This window comes from Mandrillus leucophaeus, unplaced genomic scaffold (assembly GCF_000951045.1).
Source record: "Mandrillus leucophaeus isolate KB7577 unplaced genomic scaffold, Mleu.le_1.0 Scaffold208, whole genome shotgun sequence".
In the NCBI taxonomy this organism is placed as follows: Eukaryota; Metazoa; Chordata; class Mammalia; order Primates; family Cercopithecidae; genus Mandrillus; species Mandrillus leucophaeus.
Genome location: NW_012102121.1, coordinates 168452 through 178858, shown reverse-complemented (window position 1 = coordinate 178858; position 10407 = coordinate 168452). Strand labels below are relative to the sequence as shown.

The window sequence follows — 10407 nt, the reverse complement described above, 5'->3', positions numbered from 1 at the left end:
ACCACTGCCACCACCACTGCCACCACCACCACCACCACCAAGAACAACAGCTAGCTTGCCTGAGGTTGCGGAGCTTGTGTGGTAGAGTTAGGATTTGAACCTAGGCCAATGATGCATTACTTTAAGGGAAGGGCTTTAGTGCCTTTGAAACCTGCAAAAAGCAAGACAGGCCCCACAGCCTCGGAGTCAAAGCCAGTTCCCACCCCATTCAAGTCCCTTAGCCACCTGCCTCCTCTTTCCTTTCAACATGATGGATGCCACTCTGTCCTTCGCCGAGGACTTCCTGGCAGGTGGTGTCGCTGTGGCCATCCCCAAGATGGCAGTAGTGTCCATCGATGGGGGTCAAGCTGCTGCTGCAGGTGCAGTATGCCAGCAAGCACATCACTGCAGATAAGCAATACAAAGGCATTATAGACTGTGGTCTGTATTCCCAAGGAGCAGGGAGTCCTGTCCTTCTGGCACAGTAACCTGGCCAATGTCATCAGATAATTCCCCACCCAGGCTCTCAACTTCACCTTCAAAGATGAATACAAGCAGATCTTCCTGGCTGGTGTGGACAAGAGAACCCAGTTTTGACGCGACTTTGCAAGGAATCTGGCATTGGGCAGTGCCACTGGGGCCACATCCTTATGTTTTGTGCACCCTCTTTGTTTTGCCCATACCTTTCTAGCAGCTGATGTGCGTAAACCTGGAGCTGAAAGGGAATTCGGAGGTCTTGACGACTGCCTGGTTAAGATCTACAAATCGGATGGGATTGAGGGCCTGTACCAAGGCTTTAACGTGTCTGTGCAGGGTATTACCATCTACCGAGCTGTCTACTTCAGTATCTGTGACGCTGTAAAGGGAATGCTTCCAGATCCCAAGAACACTCACGTCATCATCAGCTGGATGATGGCACAGTCCATCACTGCTGTTGCTGGGTTGACTTCCTATCCATTTGACGCTCTTTGCCGCTGCATGATGATGCAGTCAGAACTCAAAGCAACTGACATCATGTACACAGGCACACTTGACTGCTGGAGGAAGATTGCTCGTGATGAAGGAGACAAAGCTTTTTTCAAGGGTGCTTGGTCCAATGTTCTCAGAGGCATGGGTGGTGCTTTTGTGCTTGTCTTGTACGATGAAATCAAAAAGTACACATAAGTTATTTCCTAGGATTATTTTCCCCCTGTGAGCAGGCATGTTGTATTATGTAACATATCTTGAGCATTCTTGACAGACTCCTGGCTGTCAGTTGATCAGTGGGAACTATTTACTGGTTGAAGATGGGAAGCAATAATATTCATCTGACCAGTTTTCTCTTAAAGCCATTTCCATGATGATGATGGGACTCAATTATATTTTGTATTTCAGTCACTCCTGATAAATAACAAATTTGGAGAAATAAAAATATCTAAAATGAAAAACAAAAGCAAGACAGTTGAGAGGTAGAATTCGGTCGGCAAGCACCCAGAGTCCACTCTGTCCAGTAGAAGCCCTAGGAAGTGTTCTTTTACTTGGGTTTTAATGAAGACAACAAAAGAATAAGATGGCACCGACAGAATCCATCCACTATAATAAGAACCATAGCCACTTAATTATACACATATGGCTTACAACTTTTCAGGCCACAAACTGTGGGTGGGGTCACAGACACTGCCACCATCCATATGTCACAGACTAGTCCCCAGGAGCTAATGAGGAAACCCAGCCCTGTGTGAAACGTTGCAAGATTTTCTGAGTCACGGGGTTTCTTCCAGGTCCTTATGCATGTGTCAGACAGCTTGCTGTGGCACCTTTCATTTCCCTCCTCTATCTTTGACCTGACCACTGCCAGGCACCATCAGTGTGGTGCAGAACTTCAGAGTATAGACTCTGGAGTCAGACTCTCACCGATCATGTTCTGCTTCTGCCACTAACTTGCTGAGAACTTGGATAATTAGCTTACACCTACTTTCCTTACTTACAGAATGAGAATAATGATGATTCCTCCATCAACATGTTGTAAGGACTAACTGAAAGATCCATTCAAAGTGCTTAGCATGGTCTCTTGCAAATAGGCCTTCTTAAAGGTTAGCTATTATTATTTTTAATTGCATTATATCTTCCATGAATGATAAGAAGCAGCAGCATTTAGAAGCTGCCTGGGTAGAGCACTCTTTAGAGAACTACCTGGGGACAAACTCCCTTGGAGCCAGGAAGTTTTTGAATACGGAGAGAAAATGGGAGAAGATGGTGACTCCCGGCCAAATAGACTGGGCTCCTCTCAACTCTTTCTCACATCTCCAAGGCACTGTGGAGAGTTTTATTTTTAATCCAAAACCATAGGTTAAAACTTTTTATTAAACATGCCATAATAATATTATGTCTGGCATGGCTAAATATGTAATTTGTGTTATGTAGCTATGATTTTCTATATATAGAAATTTCTGTATATGTAGATTATATAAAATTCCATATATCTACACCATGTGAATAAAAATTTCTGCATATACCTATACACCTGTATATATACCAGATTTTCTGTATGTTTGCATTTATATATAAATATATACATATATACTTAAATATATATATAATTTGTGTGTGCATATACATAAAATGTGTGTGTTGTGTGTATATGTATTTGGGTGTGCTGGGGGGTAGAGAGCCCTTTTCTGTGATGTTATAAAGAAGCTTGATTTCTTAAAAAATTTAAGCACGAGTTGAAATGTATATTCCTTGACTCTGGATATTATGACTCAGGAGGCTGGGCAAGGCAGAAATAATTTTAAACAAGCATTTCAGGTATCTTAGAGGCAGATGGTCCAGAAAGTGCTGGAACACTATCTAAGGTAAAGTTCGTGGAACTAACTTTTTGGGAGAGGTTATCAAAATGTCCATGATGGATGCCCTTCCTGGTCCCTCTGTTGTCTTCAGAGTTTTTCAGCCTCTTTAGTGAGTGTGAGAGCTGGCACCACTGAAATGGAGAGAATTACTCCCCACTCTTTCCAAGTCTTTTGAGACTCTTACTAGATGCTTCACTACACAGTAAAGCCACACCCTTCAATATCTTGAGTTGCAGAGAAATCTGAGTATGAGGTTGTTTTTGCCTAACACTGCTATCAACGGGGAACACACGGGATTGGATGAAACCTGAATTCACGCTCGTGGGGAAATCCTAAACTTTAAAGACAGGCTCAGTGGAGGCAATACTTAATTCTGCTTACAAGTACCTATCTCTGCCTGAAACAGAAAGATCCTCATTATAATTGACCAGGGTTCTTCACAAATAAGATCATCCACACTACTAAGTCAAAGCATAAGAGGCGTTTGTTAAAAAAATAATTTAAAAAAAAGGTTACAAAACCTCCCGGTAGGCCAGGAGGCTCTGAGATCAGGAACAATGCCCAAATGCATCTCAGGCCTGTTTCAGGGACAACCCTTCTGCATTGCTGTGGGAAGTTCCATTATAGGTTCATCTGATTGTAGAATCTAAGTCACATGTCTGTCCAGCTATATATTGAAGCTGGCTTAAACCAGGTCATGAGAGTTGATTGTTAAGTTTCATATACTTTTTTTAAAATTTTAATTTTTTGTTTATGTTTTTATTGATACATAAAAGATGTACATATTTTAGGGGTACATGTGGTAATTTGTACATTCATTTGGTACATTCATATAATCAAATCAGGGTAATTGGGATATCTATTACCTTAAATATTTATCTTTTCTTTAGGAAGATTGGAATTATTCTCTTTTAGCTATTGAAATGTACAATAGATTAATGTTAACTATAGTCACGCTGATGATCCATCGAATACCAGATCTTATTTCTTCTAGCTACTGTATATCTGTACCACAAACCAACTTCTCTTCATTCCCTCCTTCCGCATACTATCTCAGCTTCTGGAAAACACCAATCTACTCTGTATCTACATGAGATCCACTATTTTTTAGCTCCCACATATGAGTGAGAACATGTGATATTTGTCTTTCTGTGCTTGGCTTAGTTCACGTAACATAATGACCTTGAGTTTCATCCATGCTGCTGCAAATTACAGAATTTCATTCTTTTTTATGTCTGAATAATATTCCATTGTGTATATATACCACATTTATTTAACCATTTATCCATTAATGGACACCTTGGTTGAATTCATATTTTGGCTATTGTGAATAGCGTTGCAATAAATATGGGAATGCAGATATCTTTTTAACATATTGATTTACTTTCTTTTGGATGTATACCTAGGAGTAGAGTTGCTGGCTTATGTCATAACTCTATATTTAGATTTTTGAGGAATTTCCATACTGTTTTCTATAGTGGCTGTACTAATTTACATTCCCACTAACATTGTACGAGAGTTCCCTTTTCTCTGCATCCTTGCCAGCACCTATTATTTCCTGTCTTTTTGTCAAAAGCTATTCTAATTGTGGTGAGGTGATATCTCTCTGTAGTTTCGTTTTGAATTTTTCTGATGATTAGTGATGTTGAACATTTTTTCATATATCTGTGGGCCATTTGTGTGTCTTTTGAGAAATGTCTATTCAGATATTTTGCCTATTTTTGAATCAGGTTATTATTTTTTGCTATTGAATTGTTGGAGTTCCTTATATATTCTAGTTTTTAATCTTTTGCCAGATGGATAGTTTGAAGGTGTTTTTATTCATTTTGTGGATTGTCTCTTCACTTTGTCGATTATTTTCTTTGCTGTACAGAAGTTCTTTTGCTTGAAGTAATCCTGTTTTTCTATTTTTGCTTTGGTTGCCTGTGCTTTTGAGGTCTTACTCAAAAAATCTTTTATCAAGAGCAATGTTCTGGAGCATTTCTCAAACATTTTCTTATAGTAGTTTCACATTTGAGGTCTTAGATATAAATGTTTAATTCATTTTGATTTGATATTTGCATGTGGTGAGAGATAGGGTCTAATTTTATTCTCCTGCATATCATATTGGTTTTCCCAGCACCATTTATTGAAGAGACTCCTCCTTCCCTATTGTATGTTTTTGGTGCCTTTGTTGAGATGAGTTGGCTATAAATTTGTGGATTTATATCTGAGTACTTTATTCTGTTCCATTGGTCTATGTGTCATTCTTGTGCCAGTACCATGCTGATTTGATTACTGTAGCTTTGTAGGATATTTTGAAGTCAGATAGTGTGATGCCTGTGGCTTGATTCCTTTTGCTCAGAATTTTTTTTTTTTTTTTTTTTTGGCTATTCGGAGTCCTTTATGGTTCCATATAAAATTAGGATTGTTTTTCTATTTCTGCAAAGAATGTTATTGGTATTTTGATAGAGATTGCATTGAATCTGTAAATTGCTTTGAGTGGCATTGTCATTTTAACAATTTTAATTATTTCAGTCCATGAACATGGAATATTTTTCCATTTTTTTGTGTCTTCTTCAATTTCTTTCATCAGTGTTTTATAATTTTTCTCGTATAAATCTTTCACTTCTTTGGTTGACTTGATTCCTAGGTGTTTTATATTTGTAGCTATTGGAAATAACATTGCTTTCTGGATTTCTTTTTCAGATCATTTGCTGTTGGTGTGTACAAATGCTACACATTGGTGATCATTTGCTGTTGGTGTGTCAATTTTGCCTCGGCTCAAACAACTGATCAGTGCTTGCCTGTCCCAAATTGGGGAGGTCCCAAAAGGTATAGCTCAGCCCTGTGGAAAAGCTGTCTGGGGGTGCATGCCCAGGGGGCCTGCAGAATGTCCTCCTATAGCTTGGTGTTGCTGAACAGCCAGTCTGATTTGGCATCTTCTTTGGTCGAGTTACAGAGGAGAGTTTCCAGGGCTGGAAATGGTAGTTCCATCTCTACTCTTTCTCTCTGGCTTTCCTCAGGGATATTTTTCCCTTTAGTCACTCATGATGTTTCCCATGGGTCAAGTCAGGAAAGGGTCTCTTGCCAGGGAACCCAAGATGGTGGTGAAGCTGGTTCTCCACTTTAATCTCACTTTTTCCAGTGTATAAACTGTGTAAAGGGAAATTTTCTACATACTTGATGCCAGGCAGATTGAGGTGAGTGATGTTGAGGATATGGAAATCTGATTCTCTTACTGTCTGCTTGGAGTTTTTTTGCTACTTTGTGGCCCTGGGAACCAATTCATCCTCATGGTTTAGTTCTGGGCTATTGTTGATGATAATTTCAGTGCTGTATATTTATTTTGGGTTTTCTGTGTGTGTGTGTTGGGGTTGCATATATGATGACATTTTGGAATTGGAAGACCCCAGTTTCAGGAATTTTAAAAGCCAGTTTTTAAACTGTTGGAAACTTGAAATAGGCCATGGTAGGAGTGTAGGTGTACCTTATTTTATTGTCTTTTACTTTATTGTGTTTTGGAGATACTGCATTTTTTACAAATTAAAGATTTGTGGCAACCCTATATCCAGCAAGACTGTTGGTGCCATTTTTCCAACAGTGTGTGCTTACTTCATATCTGTGTCACATTTTGATAATTCTCATAATATTTCAAACTTTTTCATTATCATATTTGCTGTAGTGATCTGTGTTCAGTGATCTTTAATGCTACCATTGTAATTATTTTAAGGGCACCACCAACTGTGCCTTTGTATTCCCTGAGACAGAACAATATTAAAATTAGGCTAATGAGTAACTTTACAATGGCCTCTAACTATTCAAGTGAAAGGAAGAGTCTCATGTCTCTCACTTTAAATCAAAAGCTAGAAGTGATTAAGCTTAGTGAGGAAGGCATGTCGAAAGCCAAGGCAGGCTGAAAGCTATGCCTCTTGCACCACACAGCAAAGTTGTGAATGCAAATGAAACATTATTGAAAGAATTTAAAAGTGGTACTCCAATGAACACACGACTGATCAGAAAGCAAAACAGCCTTATTGCTGATATGGAGAAAGTTTGAGTGGCTGGGATAGAAGATCAAACCAGCCATAATGTTCCTTAAGCCAAAGCCTAATCTGGAGAAAGACTCTAACTCTCTTCAATTTAATGAGGCTGAGAGGGGTGAGGAAGCTGCACAAGAAAAGTTTGAGGCTAACAGAGATTAGTTGATGAGTTGTCTCCAGAACATGAAAGTGCAAGATAAAGCAGCAAATGCTAATGTAAAAGCTGCAGCAAGTTATCCAGAAGATCTGGCTAAGATCATTGGTAAAGGTGGCTTCACCAAAAAACAAATTTTCAATATAAACCAAACAGCCCTCTATTGGAAGAAGATGCTCTCTAGAAATTTTACAGTTAGAGGGGAGAAGTCAATGTCTGACTTCAAAGCTTCAAAAAATAGGTTGATTCTCTTGTTAAGGTATAATGCAGCTGGTGACCTTAAGTAGATGCTTCAATGCTTATTTATCATTCTGAATATCCTAGGGCCCTTAATAATTATGCTAAATCTACTCTGCCTATGCTATATAGATGGAACAACAAAACCTGGATCATAGCATATCTGTTTATAGTATGGTTTATTGAATATTTTAATCCCACTGTTGATACCTACTGCTCAGAAAAAAATATTCTTTATGAAATGTTACTGCTCATTGACAATATACCTGTCCACTCAAGAGCTCCGATGGAGATGGACAGGAGATTAATGTTTTCATGCCTGCAAAAACAACATTCATTATGTAGTCTACGGAGCAAGGAGAAATTTTGACTTTCAAATGTTATTATTTTAGAAATACATTTTGTAAGGCTAGGGCTGCCATAGTGATTCATCTGATGAATCTGGGCAAACTAAATGGAAAAGCTTCTGGAAAGGATTCACCATTCCAGGTGCCATTGAGAACAGTCATAATCGAGGATAGGAGGTCAAAATATCAGTATTAACATGAATTTGGAAGAAGTTAACTCCAGTCTTTATGGATGAGTTTGAGGGGTTCAGGACTTCATTGGGAGAAGTAACCACAGATGTGGAAACAGCAAGAGAACTAGAAGGGTGGCCTAAAGATACGATTGAATTGCTGCAATCTCGCAGTCAAACTGTAATGGGTGAGGAGTTGCTTCTTACATATGAGCAAAGAAAGTGGTTTCTTGAGATGGAATCTATTCCTGGTGAAGATTCTGTGAAAAATGTTGAAATAATGGCAAAGTATTTAGAATATTACATAAAGTTAGTTGATAAAGCAGTGGCAGGATTTGAGAAGATTGACTCCAGTGTAAAAAGAAGTAAAAGAAGTTGGGCTGTAAGTAAAATGCAATTAAACAGCATTGCATACCACAGATAAATCTTTCATGAAAGGATGAGTCAATTGATGCCACAAACTTCATAGCTGTCTTATTGCAAGAAATTGCCATAGCCTTCCCAACCTTCAGCAACCACCAGCCTGATCAGTTAGTAGGCATTAACAATGAGGCAAGACCCTCCACCAGCAAAAGGTTATGACTTGCTGAAGGCTCTGATGATCATTACCATATTTTAGCAATAAAGTAATTTTAAATTAAGGTATATACATTGTTTTTTAAAGACATAATGCTATTGCACACTTAATAGACTACTATATAGTGTAAACATAATTTTATATACACTGCAAAATCAAAAAATTCATGTGACTTGCTTGGTTACAATATTTGTTTTACTGTGGTGGTCTGGAACCAAACCTGCAATATGCCTGAGGTATAGCTATATTTACACCATGGAAACTGGCAAATGCAATTTCCAAACTAGGGCTCTTTTCTTCCCCGGGAAAGGTGATTGTGAAATATTTAGCAACATATCACTGCAAACGATAATTCAGTCTCATATCTCCTTTGGGGAGGAGGAGGTCTAATAGTGTATGAAATTTTCTAAACATAGGAATTCTGTTTAAAATATTCTGTGCAGCTACCAAGAGCCATTGATTACAAGGTTTCCTCCACTTAACTCTCTTGTCAAAGTATCTTTTGATGGCTGATAATGCAGAGTGAGATAGAACTGCAAATGTGCTTCAGGTTATAGTCAGAATTTACAGCCTTGTTTCCCCTCTATTGGACATTCTTCCAAGCAACTCTGTTTTCCCGGAAATACTGCAGACTGTTTATTTAAGGACAAAAGGGAACCATGTGGGTTTTTGAAGTGTCACTGTCAATCACTGGGCCATGACAATTTTGACCAAGTATGGCAGTGTTCTAGTATTAGGTCTCCAGGTATTATTCCCAGGAGGCGAGTAGTCTTCAAAGATAAAATGATGGTACAGATGGTCACACAGCAAATACGAGAGAGATATGCCAAGAGAGACACTCCATCTCTACAAAAAAATAATAAGGAGAAGGTTGGGCATGGAGGCTCACGCCTGTAATCCCAGCACTTTGGGAGGCCGAGGTGAGTGGATCACCTGAGGTCGGGAGTTCGAGACCAGCCTGACCAACATGGAGAAACCCTGTCTCTACTAAAAATACAAAATTAGCTGGGCATGGTGGTGCAGGCCTGTAATCCCAGCTACTTGGGAGACTGAGGCAGGAGAATCACTTGAACCCAGGAGGCAGAGGTTGCAGTGAGCCAAGGTCACGCCATTGCACTCCAGCCCGGGCAACAAGAGCAAAACTCCATTTCAAAATAATAATAATAATAATTGTTATTATTATTATAGTAAGGAGAAACTAACTTGGCAAATTCAGAGATGGGAAATCTTGATATAAGAGTCTCTCAACTGGAAATGAAGGAAATTGGCCAGCATTTTCTTCTTCACTTCTCACCTTCTCCTCTAGGTCCCAGGCAGACTCCTGGGATGTCAGGGAAGTCAGGAGAAAAAGTTTCAGTCTCGCCCAGGACAGATAGGACAGAAAGGTCATGTTGACAAGCCAGAGCTGAGGGGGCTGCCACCAGTTAAGATCTTCTCAAGCACAAGCATTCCAGTACTACTAGCCCTCCCTTGGACACAAAGAGTAGTGACCAGACTGGGGTCATGCTCAGCTTGGGGTGGCAGGGATGTTCATGGTGCCCAGAAGCAGAGAAACAGCTCCAGGCTCCAAGTACAGTGTTTTGAAAAAGACTTTTTTTTGGCGAAGTGTCATGAAGCTCTCTCTCAGCTGCAAAGGACTCTTTATCAGTGACAGCAGTGACAGCAGTGCCTGCAGTGACTGCAGTGATGGGTGCAGGGGATAACCATTCAACCCAGCTGAAAGGTGTGCTAGGGCACCAGTGAGGAGCCCCAGTGAGTAACGGTCACTGCACCCCACAGCCCATTAAAATAAAATAACAAATGTCTCTAATTATAAAAGTAATACCTATTTTTGTAGAAAATTTAGACAATATTGAGAAATATAAAGAAAAAAATTTAAATATTACTATTATCTTGCCACTATCCAAACACTTCTTTTTCTTTCAGTCATTTTTTTCTATGTGAGATCATACTGTATATTCTGTAGGCTATATTTTTCTTAACCTCATGTCACAAGTACTAATCTATATTATTATATTTGTAATTATAATCATTTAAAATAATTGCACAATATTCTATTATACATATGTATATGTGCCCACACACGTATCTTA

The 10407-nt window shown here is 39.1% G+C and overlaps 1 pseudogene; it reads left to right on the top strand.

Moving 5' to 3' along the window:
* Positions 1–233: 233 nt before the first annotated feature.
* On the top strand, positions 234–1395 carry LOC105539628 (annotated as a pseudogene).
* The last annotated feature ends 9012 nt before the right edge of the window (positions 1396–10407 follow it).